Source organism: Natator depressus, chromosome 1 (assembly GCF_965152275.1).
Source record: "Natator depressus isolate rNatDep1 chromosome 1, rNatDep2.hap1, whole genome shotgun sequence".
NCBI lineage: Eukaryota > Metazoa > Chordata > Testudines > Cheloniidae > Natator > Natator depressus.
Genome location: NC_134234.1, coordinates 38,716,780 through 38,733,621, shown reverse-complemented (window position 1 = coordinate 38,733,621; position 16,842 = coordinate 38,716,780).

Here is a 16,842-nt window from a genome sequence, read left to right as displayed (position 1 = left end):
GGAAATGCATCCTCCCATTCCTACCTACTTCCGCTGACCCAAAAAACTTCTCCCCAGGTTTGGTCCACAGTCAGACCCCAGGCTATCAGATGTTCCTTCAAGCTGTCTGTGTTTCTCTCTGGACCTATGTGTTTTACACACACCTCACCCCATACAACAAGAACTAGTTTGAAAGAAATATGACTGCACTGATATTTTGTCCTTTGATAGGTTCCTGAGTAGATTACTGATGCCATCTTATTCAAGATTAATATGGCAAGTAAGATTTAAATTATTTACTGTTCTCAACAAACCCCATGCTTATGGTAATTGTGTATAAATTAATCTTCATCTGTCAAACATGATTAAAGCTGGGAGCGTGCTGGTGCCACATAGCTCCCACCACAGTGTTTCTGAAGGTAGCAGTGTTGCTTGCACAGAATAGGAAGCCCAGGGTGCAGCTTGTTCAGGTGCAAGGCCCAGGTCTGGAGTGAAGGTTTGGCTAGTTGCAGAGAGAACATTTTAAACTCAGAAACAGTTCATCTCCCTGTCATGGGACCAGAGGTGGAACAACAAGAACAAATAGTTACCTGGAGGCTCAGGTCTGAATGCAAAAACCATTTTCTTGTAGGTTTTAGAGCTGGGGGTTGAGGCTAACCAAATTGATACCAATTTAGCAGAAGGCTCCAGCTGCATTTCCTTCCATGTAGCTTTACAAACAGTAAAATATGAACCATATTACAAGAGAGCAGCTGTGCTTCCCCAGAGCTCCCTGACATCTGATTTGGTTCTAGCTTCATTGGCCATAACTGCCTTCTTTTTAAATACACTTGACTGCACTTAATTAGCTCCCACCTGGGAGCATGTCCCTGAGCTGCCTCTGACAGTGGCTGTGACTTAACACCTGAACCACCCAGGTTGCCCAGGCTCCCAACTGAATCTTTTCCTCTTTAAGTGTGAGGCTTATGAAGAGCTGAAACTAGCTGTTACGTTTTGGGTCAGAAGATGCAAACTGCCACTGTTGTGGCTGGAAATACCATCATTTATTAAAAGGGAGTAGACTCTTTTAAGAAACCTCTTCCTTCCCCAGAAACCAGCCTATGGACATAGAGATCTAGCTGTTATTGGCTCCTACTGCCCAGTGCTGCTCTAGCAAGTGTGAATCTGAGCTCAGTTTCAAAGAAGTAGGTGGAAGTCCTGTGGTTTTTACTTCTCAGGCCAGAAGTGGGCAACAGCAGCTCTGTTGCTCCCAGTTCAGCAGATACTTTGGCAATGGCATCCACTATGAGTCAGTTTGTTTTATTTCGGGATGTTGTCTGGTTTCAAAGCTAGCACTAGGAAGGACAGCCTGTCTCTTAGTGCTGAGGGAGGTTGGCAGAGAAAGGGGACATCCATGGGCAGTGATTGCCAGGTACTGGACCAACTGGCCGTCTCTCCAGTAGTAACCTGTGCTTGGCCCTGGAGGTGATTTTTTTAAGGCCTTTAACACTCACATTTCTTCCTGCAGAAATGCTTTCAAAGAGGCAATGGGATTGGGGTGAGGCAATCTGCACTGAGAGCCAAAAACCAGTTGCTTTAAGGGCATGTATGTGAGAGAGAGCGGGTCAGATTAGTAGGAGCTTTAGCTACTCACTCTGCTAAAAGATGGCTCAGGTCATATTTTGTTCCCATGTCAAACATCCTTTTCCAGAGTGAGCTGGAGACACAGCCCCTTGGTGGAAGTATAAAGGTTAGAGGGCAATGGGATGGGGGATCTTTTCACCCCTTTGGGAGAATGAGAGACATATGGGCAGCAAGAGAGAGGTGCTTTGAGTGCCGATTGCAGTGTGAGAGGGGCTGGTGGTATCTGAGCCTCTGGGAGAAATGTAATAACCCTAGTCTTCACCAGCTCAATCTGCCTTCCAAGAGCAGCCCCCAAGAACCAATGCACTCTGTGGGCTTGATTCTCTGGGGCACTAAGGCCGCTCTGTGCTGCTCTAGCATAAAGAAGTAGAGGTGGAAATCATAGAATCATAGAATATCAGGTTTGGAAGGGACCTCAGGAGGTCAACTAGTCCAAACCCCTGCTCAAAGTAGGACCGATCCCCAATTAAATCATCCCAGCCAGGGCTTTGTCAAGCCTGACCTTAAAAACTTCTAAGAAAGGAGATTCCACCACCTCCGTAGGTAACACATTCCAATGTTTCACCACCCTCCTAGTGAAAAAGTTTTTCCTAATATCCAACCTAAATCTCCCCAACTGCAACTTGAGACCATTACTCCTTGTTCTGTCATCTTCTATGGCCCCCCTGTAAACATTCCCTCTGCAGGGGCCTTCCCTTATCTGTGGAGACCTAATCTAATGGCTCTGTGTAGGCCCTGCTCCCAGTTTTGGACACCTGTTAGGGACTGGGAGTGTCCAGAACAAACTGCTTTGCTATGGCTATTCTCTGCTTCAGGGAGGCCAAGTTGCCGCCTATTCCTCTCTGGGACAGAAGTGCAGTTGCCTCTGCTAGTGCCACGCCATATGTTGGAGGGTGGAGCAGAGACATGAGAAATCCCCGTCAAGGTGCACCTCTGACTTTAGATTTCCTTCATCCAGCCTTGTCTGTCACCATAACATATGAACACACCTCCCACGTGTTTAAAAATATTGTAGAACTAACTCTCTCTCTCTCTCTCTCTACCATCTCAACATGCAGGAGAAATGACTTAATTAGTATAGTGTCTACCTTGTGTGGTGTTAATCCATGAAGAATTTAGTAAGGGAAAGCTTTAAGGGTGAGTTTTGCATTTTTTTCTAAACATGCTGAGCTTAGAGCTCATTCTTATCTCCCCTGGTTACAAAGCACCAGTGTCATTCTCACAGCACTCTGTGTTGCTAAGAACATGAGTGTCTGCCTCTCATAGAGGCATGGGGATTAAGTGAATTGACCAAGGTCACTCCAGAAACTTGTGGCAGAGCCCGCAATAGACTCCAGATCAACCAAGTCCTAATCCAAAGCCTTAACTACAAGATTATCCTTCCTCTCCTCCCTTAGATTGTAGAATCCTTTTCCCAGGGTAATCCAATCACTTGATACATCTTAAATTTAACTGGATGAAGCACTCTAAGCTGTACTGTAGGAAATATAAGGGTCTAAATGAACTGAATGAATTCTCCCCTGGCAGCTAGCTGGGAGGGGGAGACACTTCTGGAGCAAACTATTTATATGAACACACCTACTCTGCTTAGATATCCAGCAGATAGAGTGGTGTTGCTCAAAATAATCAATGTTGGCTGGTGTTAGGTTACAAATCACTTTAGTATTGAATGCAGGGGTAGTGAAATGCTGTTACCAATGTTTTTGTCACTATTGTATGAATACAGGGAAGTAGGACTCTGCTTAACCTGTCCCAAATGAGGGGGTCACCCTCAGCTGAAAGGACCTCATTAAGCCAGGGGCTTGAGTGCCAGAGTCCCATGAAAGAGGGGTGGGGACTCTCCTTAGGGGTCCCTGGACTGGCTTAACCTGTTCCTCCCCACTGTTCAAAGACAGAGCTAAATAGGCGTCATCAGGAGCCTCTTTGTTATAATAAATGCTCGATCAGAGGTCAAATCAGTTGTGAAGGGACTGTGTTTCTGCCCAGCCTGCAAAGAGCTGAAAATTACTAAGAGACTCATGTGCGGAGGTCACAGCAGAGAGGCAGGTGGCAGCAGAAGGTGGTTGAAAGTCAGCTGGCGAACAAGTAGCTGGTGAGGTGGTGAGCAGAACGAGCTGCTAGTGAGGAATTGCGGCTGGCAGGGTGGCCAGGTGGCAAGGAGCAGCGGCTGGCGCGGTGGCCAGGTGGTAAGGAGCAGCGGCTGGAGGGGCGGCCAACAGAGAGGAGCAGCGGCTGGCGGGGAGGCCAGGTGGCGAGGAGCAGTGACTGCTGGGGCGGCCAGCCAAAGCAAGTGCTCAGATGGCAGAGCAAGCAAGGTGCCTTCTTTCCTGGGGTAGAGGTGAACTCACACAGATGTGCCTTTGAACCTTGGGTCCTCTCTGACCAAGGACAACCACTGAGAATGGGGTATGATGAGTGAGGAGAGAGGGGCACAGTAAAGGAATTTTTGATTGTAGGACTCAAGAACATGAGACAGAAGACTCTGCCCCACGCACTCTGGGGTGGGCATCCTGCTCACAGCATTATGATTATGAATCCTACTTGGGGAATTTTCCCTAATTAATGTCAGGTGACTTCCCTCCTTTCATTAAAAGTTTTTCTACACTCAGGCTTTGTACTTGCAAGTGGGGAAGTATTGCCTCTCAGAGGCACCCAGGGGTGGTGCGTAATTTTCCCAGCTTACTGGGTGGGGGCTCAAGCCGGTGCTGTGTTGTATTGTTGAAAAGGAACCCCTAGATATTGAACCTGGCCCTGGTTGCTGCTGGCTTCACCTGGCAGGAGGGTTACAGAAATAGTCCTGTAGTAGCAGGGTGAGATGGATTAAATGGTCTTTGTAACTGTAATTTCTGAGATCTGGGGTGATGCAGTAATAATCTCAGTGGATCTTGTAAGTGATGTGCATCACGCATGGGAGAATCACAGGTAGGGAACAATTATTTAATATTTGGCAGATGTCATGTTTAAACTGAATTATATTGTGTGCATGTCCCTTTTACTATTTTTTTTAACTTCCATGTCATGTTTGTTCAGTTTACTAATGAAAACAAATGTGTCCACACTCAGCCCTGCAGGGTCAACTTGCAAGAGCTAATAAGGAATCAACTTGTCAGCCTTCTGCCTGATGCAGAAACATGCTCATAACCCAGAGCTCTCACTGCTGATGACTGATGCATGAAACCAAAGAGGATGCAAAATTGTCAAAAGCCATAGCCCTGAGGGCCACAAGCTGCTTCAGCTAATAAATAGAGCAAATATGACATAAAAACATCGTCATGGAAATGTGTATCTGATCTGGGTAGATCAGAAAAGTGGCAGATCTGAAATATCCACTCCTTTTTGGGAACAAAGAAAATACAGATCTGTATGTAGTACCAATCATCACCTGGGAAACTCTTATGAATAATTCCTGAACCAGGTGTTGGAACCTTTCCGATCTTTCCTCAACAGCTTATTGTAAAAAAAACCCTAAGATCTCTAGCCATGTGTTGGAGAAAGACATTTTCTTCATTTTAAAATTTTTCCAAGAATGTTTCCTTGTTTCGACTCTGCTAGGCCATGACAGGGACACTGAGTCATATGTAATTACCCAGCAGAATGTTCTCAGTGCAATGTGATGTTGTACGTCACATCATGCATGCAAAAGATTTCTTAGACTACAAGGGATTGCCCAACTGTTTGTTGTAACATTTGAGTCACATGGAGCAGAAGGCAGTAAACCTTTGATTGATGGGCCCCACTGACTGTGTTCTTTTAGCTGGGAAAGCCCCTTCTCTTAGGAAAAACTTTTTCACTAGGAGCGTGGTGAAACACTGGAATGCGTTACCTAGGGAGGTGCTGGAATCTCCTTCCTTAGAAGTTTTTAAGGTCAGGCTTGACAAAGCCCTGGCTGGGATGATTTAGTTGGGGATTGGTTCTGCTTTGAGCAGGGGGTTGGACTAGATGACCTCCTGAGGTCCCTTCCAACCCTGATATTCTATGATTCTCTGTACAGCAGAGCAGCAGAGGTTAGGGTGGAAGTATCTGAAGCTCCTTGACCCAGATAGATCTTGCTGGATTGAAATAGCAAATACTTTCTTGTAGCCATTGTGTTATGTTTACAGTTTCACCCGCATACCCACAGTGAAGTGTCACAGCTCATCTGTTACACATGGAGCCTTGACTAAACCAAGGTCATTTTGAGAAAACCACTTAGACCCACATTACATCTGGTTTCCAGCTGTGCAAATTAATAAACCTGAAGAAAGCATTGGGAGGAGGGGGAACATTGGGACATGATGCGTGAAGGGCAAGCCACAAGTTTAGAGGCGTTTCTCTGCTCAGTTGGTGGATGGTTAGAGTGGGGGCATATGGCAGAATGAGTCAGATTCCGCTTAGCTGGGTTATATATTGGGTTTTTTTTTTTTGTCGCTTTCCAAGCCTGTAAATGTGTTTTCCCTCTCTCTGACTCTGCTTTGCTGGGAGTTACTGCTCACTCCACTGGATTATGTTACCTGCAGAGTTTGGTTGATTGGCTGGCTGTGGAGGATTCCAGCTGTTTTACTACCTGCCCATTGCTTCTCTGAGATTTTCCAATCATCATTTGGCTGAGAGGCTGCAACTGGGCCTTTCTGCTTGCTTCCTTTGCTGGATTAAGATGGAAGGTCAGTCCTGTGCCTATTGCTTCGCTTCCTCTATGTGGGCCATGTCCCTTTGTTCATTTTCTTGAGCTGCTGTAGCTAACATGTACCTGCAGGTCTATGTCTGTGGTGTTTGTAGGCAAGAAGACAACCCCAGAATTCATTCCCAGCTAGCAGCACAGAAGGAGTCAGACACCATGAGTCGTGAAATACAGCAAAGGGCATCTGGGGACCAAAATCTGGAATGCCTCCTCTAGAGATGGCAACCTCCCTAAAGTTTGCAATAATCCGGACAGCTCTCAAGAAACCAATGTGGATACTAATCTTTGGCCTCCCTTTATTGGAAAAGTAACTGGAAAAAGAGATGACCATTTCCAGCAACTCTTAACCTCTCCCACCACCTACACTGAATATCCAGCATAGCCCATAGCACTGGGGTGACTTTGGTGACACTGCTGGGTAATCTCCTTGTGGCTGTAGACAGAAGCTTCTGATAATCATCTTGGGAAGAACCCAAGAACCTACTTTCCCCCGTGAGGATCTGAGCATGCTCAGTGCTTCCCCCTCACATCATTGCCAAGCACTGAGTGAGGTGGAGTATCTTTGCCCTTGGCCAAGAGAATTTACATGAGCAGCTGCATAAAGCCTTATATAGGCATTCATGAAGGCCCACTTCCCGCCCTGGAATGGGAAGCTGCCTTCACCACTGCAGTGTGAAAGGGCAAGGACTGTGCAGCAACTGAAGGCTAAATGGAGCCCTAAATAAATATAGAACAACCCTCTTTAATTCAGAGAAGCATGCGCATGATTTCACTTATTCCGCGGAGTAGCTAATACTGTTGCTGTATTGATGCCATGAGGGAAATAGACATTAACTGATCCATAGAAATCTAGAATACTAAATGTGTTCAGGTGCTGAAGATTTCTTCTAGGGTGTGTTTGCCATGTAAGCCCTAAAAGGTTTGGTGCTTCACTTGTATTTATAAATGTGTACTGCACAAGGTACACTGATTCTTTTCTTAATACAAGGACTGCTCTAGGCTTTATTTTGTCCAGGTTCTTCAGCAGCTTGACTGCACATTTCAACCATTCCTAGAGGACAAGTAGTCTAGTAGCACAACTGGCAGTAGCTAAGTAAATTAGTTCAGAATGTAGCCATTCAATGACCGTGTATAAGAGGGGTGTTTTCAATACAGAAATTGTTGCTCTTCACTTGATCCTGCTGTCACATATGATTTCAATCAAAGTCTGTGTTGTAAAGTCACTCTTTCAAATGTGGCTCTAGTGCTCTCATGTAAGTGGAGGGCTATCGTCACTCTAAATCACCTCTTTTTTGTGGGAAATCTCAACATCTTTCTGTTCAGAGGGCAAGAGAACTTACCAGGGAGAGGTCTGAGAGTAGGGCTAGGAGAAAGGAACTAATCCCACCTCTTTCAATGAATCTGTGGCAATGGGCAAGTTACTTAACCTCTTTGCTGCTGTTTCCTCACTGTAACAGGAATGCTTGCCCCATGGACGGGAGAGCCTGGGCTCAGCTAACCCTGATCATAGGATGGGCGTCACCTGAGAAGAATCAAGTGATTCCTGTGTAGAAGGAGCCAGTTTTAAGTAGTAATAAAGCCCAGCCGGGGAAAGAGCTGGAGGGAGGTTCCTGTGAAGGCAGGAAGAAGCCATGAAAGGGGGTGGGGAAGCCCAGGAAACTATCATGATATCTGCACAGACTTCAGAGGGCAAAAAGGCCCCGGAGAGACCAGGGAAAAGCTCTCCAGGCAGGGAGGCCTGGGAGAGACCCTCACTAAAAGCAGGGAAGGGACTGGGTGACATTTTAGGGTGTAGTATAACCAGTGAGAGGTTAGTATCTCCACCTGCCCTGTAATCCTGGGAGCCTTAAATGTTCTGCTGCTGTGACTCATAGCCTGGACCCCCACAGCCAGCAGACAAGCATGCAGTTCCCCAAGTGTCTGTGCTATGCAGCCCTGGTTTAGTGCTCTGACCCCAGCAGTCTGCCTATGACACCACAGCCACACCCTGGTATCCACCAGCCTGGGTTACTACTTGCAGGGTGACCCCAACACCGTCCCAGTCTGGAATTTCCCCAAAACAGTTTGCCAGGAAGTGTCCAGCCCTCTCCTGGACCACTCAGAAGTAAATATGGTTCATTGCTCCTTTAAGAGACAAAAGAACAGCATGTTACTTTAACTGAAGTTAGCAATTACTTCAATTCAAATGCAGCACTAGGTTGGCTTGGATTAAAAGTAAAACAAATTAACAAAAGAAGAGTGATTTTTAAGTGTGTTCAAGCCCAAGAGATAAAGACACAAGTGATTACAAGTACATAAAAGTAAAATCCACTTTCTAGTAGCTAATACTTAAGAAGCTACAGCCTTGGTTCAAGGTAGATTTCTTTCAAATCTTCTTTCCAGCCATGACTGACTTTGTCTCAGTCAGGACTTTCCACAGAAATACAAGGTGCTGGTTTCCCTTGTCTTCCTAGGTGAAAGATGTTTGCCTATGCAAGTTTCTCTCATATATTCAGTTCCCAGAGACTTCACCACCTTTGGTTGAAGGACCCAGCCTTCTTGGCTAACAAGAGCTCTGGCCCCATGTCTGTCCAGTGAGTGATACCTAGATGGCTTCGTCTCTCCTTAACTTTTCCCAGACTCAGGTTGACCTTATGCTGTTCTTCCCTTCATGTGGACTTCGCATCCTCCGGATGATTTAAATGTAAATAGGGCTTCTATTGTTTTTGGTCACATCTTGCTTAATTTCACCAGAGACAGGTAGATAATTGCCTTCCTTCAAGTCTGGGGGAAAAGCTGTTTCTCCCTTTGTTTGGTTACAGACTTTAAAGCATAATATTAATGAGGCTTCATAATTCCTCATATAGTATTAATGCACACATTTTACAATTATATTCATCACCAGTATGTCATTAGCTTTCATTGACCTTACCTGATACACTTTTATAGTACAGCAATATTGTATACAATTTGAGTCAATTACTTATTATTTGAGGTTCAGACCTCCTGTCTTTTTAGTTAAGAGACTATCTTCCCCCACTCACTAGGTTGATGGCTTTGTTTACCTTTCATATAGATGTGCCTTCATTGTTTCTGCCTGATGACCTCATTCATTTGGCAGGGTCAGAATTCTAGTGCATATCCATGGCTGTTTGTATGGCTGAATCCCCACTCTGGAACTTTGAGTGCAGAAGGTGGGGGCCCGCAAGCATTTTAAAAATTAATACTGGCCACTCCAGGCTTGTATTACACTCCCAAGGTTACAGGTTTTCTCTGACCTTGGCTTGGCAAACGATGCCACCATCCAAATGCAAAAATGCCCCCTTAGACCTAGGAAGGTGCACTTGGGAATTGCTCCCTGTGAGGTATCCTCAAGCCCTTTCACTCCCCCTCCGGGGAAGAGCTGAGAAAGAAACAAAGGAAATTAGCTGTTGCCACCAGCTAATTAAGCAACATATGCACAAACCTCTTAGGACACCAAAAATCCAATTCTGTTCTTAAAAAAGGTAAATTTTATTAAAAACTAAAAGGAAGAAAATACATCTGGAACTTAGGCTTTTTGCTAGCTTTTAAAAAAAACAATTACAAAAATTGAGCATCAAGATAGCTCTCGAGGTTCAGCTTAAAGGTTACAAGCAAAGCAAAAGCATCTGGGATTATCACAGAGGAGTCCATTAGCCATAACAAATAAACAGAAATAACCCTAATTGCATCTTTCTAAACATTCCTGATCTACTTACACATTTGGGAGTTCCAGATAAGTAGTTCTAGGTATGATCTGACGATTTATGATCATACCTGGCTTAAGCTGCTTACAACATTGCTGCTCTGTGTCTCTGCTCTCCGGAGAACAACAACAACAGATAAAGGGAAGTTTTTTTTCCCAATTTTAAAAAGTTCTAGCCCTCCCGTTGGCTCTTTTGGTTAGGTGCCCACTCCTTTTCTTTTACCTGTGGGCTTGTTAACCCTTTACAGGTAAAGCAAGTAGAGAACAGCTACAAAGAGCAATTTTACAGCTAACTGGCTGGCTGGGTGTCCATAAAGGGAGCTACTCCCTGCTTCACTTATCACAACACCCAGCATGCAATATTATTACTGATCAGTGTGGTATTAGTTTTCCAATTATCTATTACCAGCCACCTTTGGGGTATATATCATGCCATCAGAGTTTGAGGTGTAGTGAGTATGTCAGGCCTGACAAGAGTTGCTGACACAGAGTAGTGAACCGCCCATAGGCCTCTGTCTCACAAATTGATCAGGGTCTCTCCCAGGCCTCCCTGCTGGAGAGACTTTCAAACAGGAAAGAGGCTGAGGAATAGCCCCAGAGAGGTCAGAAAGATTTTGTTTCAGTTAATGACAATTTGGACTTTTAGTTTGAACAGTTGGGATCCCAGAAAGGATGAACTAAAGAGTGTGTCCTAGCCAGAGGACTGAGTCACTGGATATGTTACCTGACAGAAACCACCACAGCAACTGTCAAGGGAGGGGGGGACACGCTATCCTGTGAGAGAGCTGTGACGCTGCACCTGGCCATGAGGAGGCATGCATAGTGGTGAACAGACTCTGTGACACTCATGTATAAAATGTACCTCAGTAGGATATTGTGGAGATTAGCTAGTTAAAGTTAAAACAGTTTGAAGATGAAAAGAGCTAAGTAAAGCTGGGCAGGTACTTCAGAAGATGTTCTGCAAATATTTGCTTACAAAAACATGTAATTCACTTCAGCTGTGTTTGCACCTCTTTCATGTTTGCTTTCTGTGATTATTTGAAGGGTGTACTACCCCTTTAAGGGACAGGCTCGAGTCTGCAGCCTGGGGATAATCAAGGAAGCCCTGCTTCACCCTGGGACTGAGCTATTTAAATAGGAACGGGAAGTTGAGCCAGGGATGGGGGAGTAGAGGCTATGTAGGCTGCAGCAGTGGTGGTTTCTCTCTGAGGCTCTCGAAGGCCAGCCTAACCTGATTCTAATCTAAAGCATGGTTTTATGGCATTTAGGTTTGGGAGATCTGAACGAGGGTGCTGGTGAGCTGTTCGTTGTAATTACTCCTGTCCCTAAACCTTATTAAAAAGGGACGTGATATGAGTGTGTGTTGCTCTTTCTTTGCTCCAGGATGTTACAGTGAATCTATTGTTGCCCCACTCAGGGGAAATTAAAATGGGACACACCCTTGGCACCCCACCAGGCCATAAGGGATGCATGGGGATGGCCCAGGCCTTTACACGATTCTAGTCAACTAATTTACAGGCAGTGTACTCACAAATGCATTTTAAGCAAACATTTTTCAGTGTTCCCAGCAAGCAAATTTTGAACTTGTGAATGAGTATTTGCATCAGGAACTAGACTCTAAAATGTTGATTCAGCCAATCAGGGAACAGAAATAAAATCATGTGTACCCAATCAAAACTAACCGATGCAGCTGAAATTTTGAATAAGGAATCCCCACCACAAGCCATCTCCAAAGCAAGAATTATTTGTAGAAATTATTTGAGCCATCTCCAAAGCAAGAATTATTTGTAGAAATTATTTGAGCCGTCTCCAAAGCAAGAATTATTTGTAGAAATTAGTCAGCAGATAGTTTTGAATGAGGAATAAATAAGAAAAAATTATAAGATGCTTGTGGTCAATTCATGGCCAAAGAAAAAAGAGTAAAATTTTCAAAAGTACCTAAATCCCATTTCCAGAGTAACTTAGGTTCTTAGGAGCCTAAGTTGAATAGAAAGTAGGGCACCCAAGCACCTAACTCACTTTTGAAAATGAAATGTTGGCTCCTAAAGTCCAGAGTTCTAAACGTATTCAGGCAGCTAAAGCTGCAGATATGTGCTTACTGGGGTTTTCAAAAGCACCTAGGCACTGAACCGCCAAAGAAAGGGAACTAGGCCCTAGGTGGCTAATGAGATTTTCAAAACCACTTATCTGCATATTTAGATACCTGCATATCTTTAAAAATCTGGCCCTAACTTGCTTAGGTGCTCTTGAAAATTTTACCTTACACTTATTCTATACATCATTTGCTATGAATTATTGACTCCAGCGCTAAGTATCGTAGAAGAGGATAAATTGCCACAAGCCTAAGAAATATTCCAATATTTAACAGCTGAACCGTGCATTATACTTTCCTGGTAGAGATGTCATCAGACATCTTGGAAGGGTAAAATATTTTCTGTGTTCTTTAAATGTCCACTGCCATAGTGAAAGCACTTTTTCTCTATTCTGACTAATCAGTTCATAGCATAGACCTGGTCCAGCAAGCACTTGGGCATGTGCTTAGCTCTAATTATATAAGTAGTCTCATTGAAAATCAATGTGCTTAATTGCTTTGCTGCATTGGAGTCCGTGCTCCTGTTTTGTATGTACAATATTAGATTTACTTTGCATACTAGATTTGCTAATAAATTGCTTCATATCAAATGACTTGATTAAATTTTAACTATCTATAGAATAGATATGTTTCATTTGTTTTTTCCAGCGAATGGTGAAAACTAAGCAAATGCAGTCAATGCTTGCGTGTTCTGTATAGGTGAAAAAATGTGGAATTTGCACCATAACATACTTAGAATCATAGAATATCAGGGTTGGAAGGGACCTCAGGAGGTCATCTTGTCCAACCCCCTGCTCAAACCAGGACCAATCCCCAACTAAATCATCCCAGCCAGGGCTTTGTCAAGCATGACCTTAAAAATATCTAAGGAAGGAGATTCCACCACCTCCCTAGGTAACGCATTCCAGTGTTTCACCACCCTCCTAGTGAAAAAGTTTTTCCTAATATCCAACCTAAACCTTCCCTACTGCAACTTGAGACCATTACTCCTTGTTCTGTCATCAGCTACCACTGAGAACAGTCTAAATCCATCCTCTTCGGAAACCCCTTTCAGGTAGTTGAAAGCAGCTATCAAATCCCCCCTCATTCTTCTCTTCCGCAGACTAAACAATCCCAGTTCCCTAAACCTCTCCTTATAAGTCGTGTTCCAGTCCCCTAATCATTTTTGTTGCCCTCCGCTGGACTCTTTCCAATTTTTCCACATCCTTCTTGTAGTGTGGGGCCCAAAACTGGACGCAGTACTCAAAATGAGGCCTCACCAATGTTGAATAGAGGGGAACGATCACGTCCCTCGATCTGCTGGCAATGCCCCTACATATACATCCCAAAATGCCATTGGCCTTCTTGGCAACAAGGGCACACTGTTGACTCATATCCAGCTTCTCATCCACTGTAACCCCTAGGTCCTTTTCTGCAGAACTGCTGCTGAGCCATTCGGTCCCTAGTCTGTAGTGGTGCATGGGATTCTTCCGTCCTAGGTGCAGGACTCTGTACTTGTCCTTGTTGAACCTCATCAGATTTCTTTTGGCCCAATCCTCCAATTTGTCTAGGTCCCTCTGGACCCTATCCCTATCCTCCAGTGTATCTACCTCTCCCCCCAGCTTAGTGTCATTTGCAAACTTGCTGAGGGTGCAATTCATCCCATCATCCAGATCATTAATAAAAATGTTGAATAAAACCAGCCCTAGGACCGACCCCTGGGCCACTCCGCTTGATACCGGCTGCCAACTAGACATTGAGCCGTTGATCACTACCCATTGAGCACGACAATCTAGCCAGCTTTCTATCAACCTTATAGTCCATTCATCCAATCCATACTTCTTTAACTTGCTGGCAAGAATACTGTGGGAGACCATGTCAAAAGCTTTGCTAAAGTCAAGGAACAACATGTCCACCGCTTTCCCCTCATCCACAGAGCCAGTTATCTCATCATAGAAGGCAATTAGATTAGTCAGGCATGACTGGCCCTTGGTGAATCCATGCTGACTGTTCCTCATCACTTTCCTCTCCTCTAAGTGCTTCAGAATTGATTCCTTGAGGACCTGCTCCATGATTTTTCCAGGGACTGAGGTGAGGCTGACTGGCCTGTAGTTCCCAGGATCCTCCTTCTTTCCTTTTAAAAAGATGGGCACTACATTAGCCTTTTTCCAGTCGTCCGGGACTTCCCCCGATCGCCATGAGTTTTCAAAGATAATGGCCAATGGCTCTGCAATCACATCCGCCATCTCCTTTAGCATTCTCGGATGCAGCGCATCCAGCCCCATGGACTTGTGCTCGTCCAGCTTTTCTAAATAGTCCCGAACCACTTCTTTCTCCACAGAGGGCTGGTCACCTCCTCCCCATGCTGTGCTATCCAGTGCAGTAGTCTGGGAGCTGACCTTGTTCGTGAAGACAGAGGCAAAAAAGCATTGAGTACATTAGCTTTTTCCACATCCTCTGTCACTAGGTTGCCTCCCACATTCAGTAAGGGGCCCACACTTTCTTTGACTTTCTTCTTGTCGCTAACATACCTGAAGAAACCCTTCTCATTACTCTTAACATCTCTTGCTAGCTGCAACTCCAGGTGTGATTTGGCCTTCCTGATTTCACTCCTGAATGCCTGAGCAATATTTTTATACTCTTCCCTGGTCATTTGTCCAATCTTCCACTTCTTGTAAGCTTCTGTTTTGTGTTTTAAGATCAGCAAGGATTTCACTGTTAAGCCAAGCTGGTCGCCTGCCATATTTACTATTCTTTCTACACATCGGGATGGTTTGTCCCTGTAACCTCAACAAGGATTCTTTAAAATACAGCCAGCTCTCCTGGACTCCTTTCCCCCTGTTATTCTCCCAGGGGATCCTGCCCATCAGTTCCCTGAGGGAGTCAAAGTCTGCTTTTCTGAAGTCCAGGGTCTGTATTCTGCTGCTCTGCTTTCTTCCCTGTGTCAGGATCCTGAACTCGACCATCTCATGGTCACTGCCTCCCAGGTTCCCATCCACTTTAGCTTCCCTTACTAATTCTTCCCAGTTTGTGAGCAGCAGGTCAAGAAGAGCTCTGCTCCTAGTTGGTTCCTCCAGCACTTGCACCAGGAAATTGTCCCCTACCCTTTCCAAAAACTTCCTGGATTGTCTGTGCACCGCTGTATTGCTCTCCCAGCCGATATCAGGGTGATTGAAGTCTCCCATGAGAACCAGGGCCTGCGATCTAGTAACTTCTGTGAGTGGCCGGAAGAAAGCCTCATCCACCTCATCCCCCTGGTCCGGTGATCTATAGCAGACTCCCACCACGACATCACCCTTGTTGCTCACGCTTCTAAACTTAATCCAGAGACACTCAGGTTTTCCTGCGGTTTCATACTTGAGCTCTGAGCAGTCATACTGATCCCTTACATACAGTGCAACTCCCCCACCTTTTCTGCCCTGCCTGTCCTTCCTGAACAGTTTATATCCATCCATGACAGTACTCCAGTCATGTGAGTTATCCCACCAAGTCTCTATTATTCCAATCATATCATAATTCCTTGACTGTGCCAGGACTTCCAGTTCTCCCTGCTTGTTTCCCAGGCTTCTTGCATTTGTGTATAGGCACTTGAGATAACTCGCTGATTGTCCTTCTTTCTCAGTATGAGGCAGGAGCCCTGCCCTCTCATGCGCTCCTGCTCCTGCTTCCTCCCGGTATCCCACTTCCCCACTTACCTCAGGACTTTGGTCTCCTTCCCCTGGTGCAACTAGTTTAAAGCCCTCCTCACTAGGTTAGCCAGCCTGCTTGCGAAGATGCTCTTCCCTCTCTTCGTTAGGTGGAGCCCGTCTCTGCCTAGCATTCCTCCTTCTTGGAACACCATCCCATGGTCAAAGAATCCAAAGCCTTCTCTCCGACACCACCTGCATAGCCATTCGTTGACTTCCACGATTTGACGGTCTCTACCCAGGCCTTTTCCAGGCCTTGGCAATGTCAAAGTCTGCATTGCTTTCATTCTTTACCTGCAGATATAAGCTTACAGTATACTTCTCTGAGGAGTGTAAATTTAATATGCTGAAAGGCAGTGTCATAATAATTAACTTATTGGACAGAAACTGCAGTTTTCAGCTTTGTACCTCATAAAACTACTTGGCAATCCTCATTTTGTTTTCACTTTTACAGAGCACACAAAGCAGTCAGCCCTGCAAATGGATCTGTGTGGACAAATCCCTGGGCCTACAGTGCGCAAGGTGCAGTATAGTCTCAGTGCAAAAGTGTGTGTGTGTGTGTGTGTGTGTGTGTGTGTGTGTAATATATTGTAATAAAATGTGCCCTGATATTAATGTCAGTGTGTGAACAATCAGAGCTTAGGGTTAAAACATCCCACCTCCAGTCAAAACGTGCCTTATCCATGGCCCAGCTTCTGCCAGTGTTACTCCATGAGTAGTCCCATCGAAATCAATAGGATTGCTCATGAGGTAAAAGTGACTGCTTCCTGAGTGGTGTTAGAATCTGGACCTTTTAGCACAGGTCTGTTATATGTGGGTCCTGTGCTTTTTTGATGGGATGACATATCCAAGAGCAGCAAGTTTTGTGGGGGGAGCCCTCTAGCACCCCGAGTCTGTAGACCGTTCCACCTGTTAATGCTTTGCATTTCTGGAGCAGAAATGAGCCACTATTACTTACAGTAACATAGTGTTATTACCCACCTGATTTTGCAACCCTTGCTCACATTGCAACTACTCACATGAGAAAGTATTGCTCACCATGAGTAATGGTGGCAGAATTGAGCACCAGGTGATTTTAACTTTTCTCTATTCATATGTTACATGCATGGTATTACTTCCC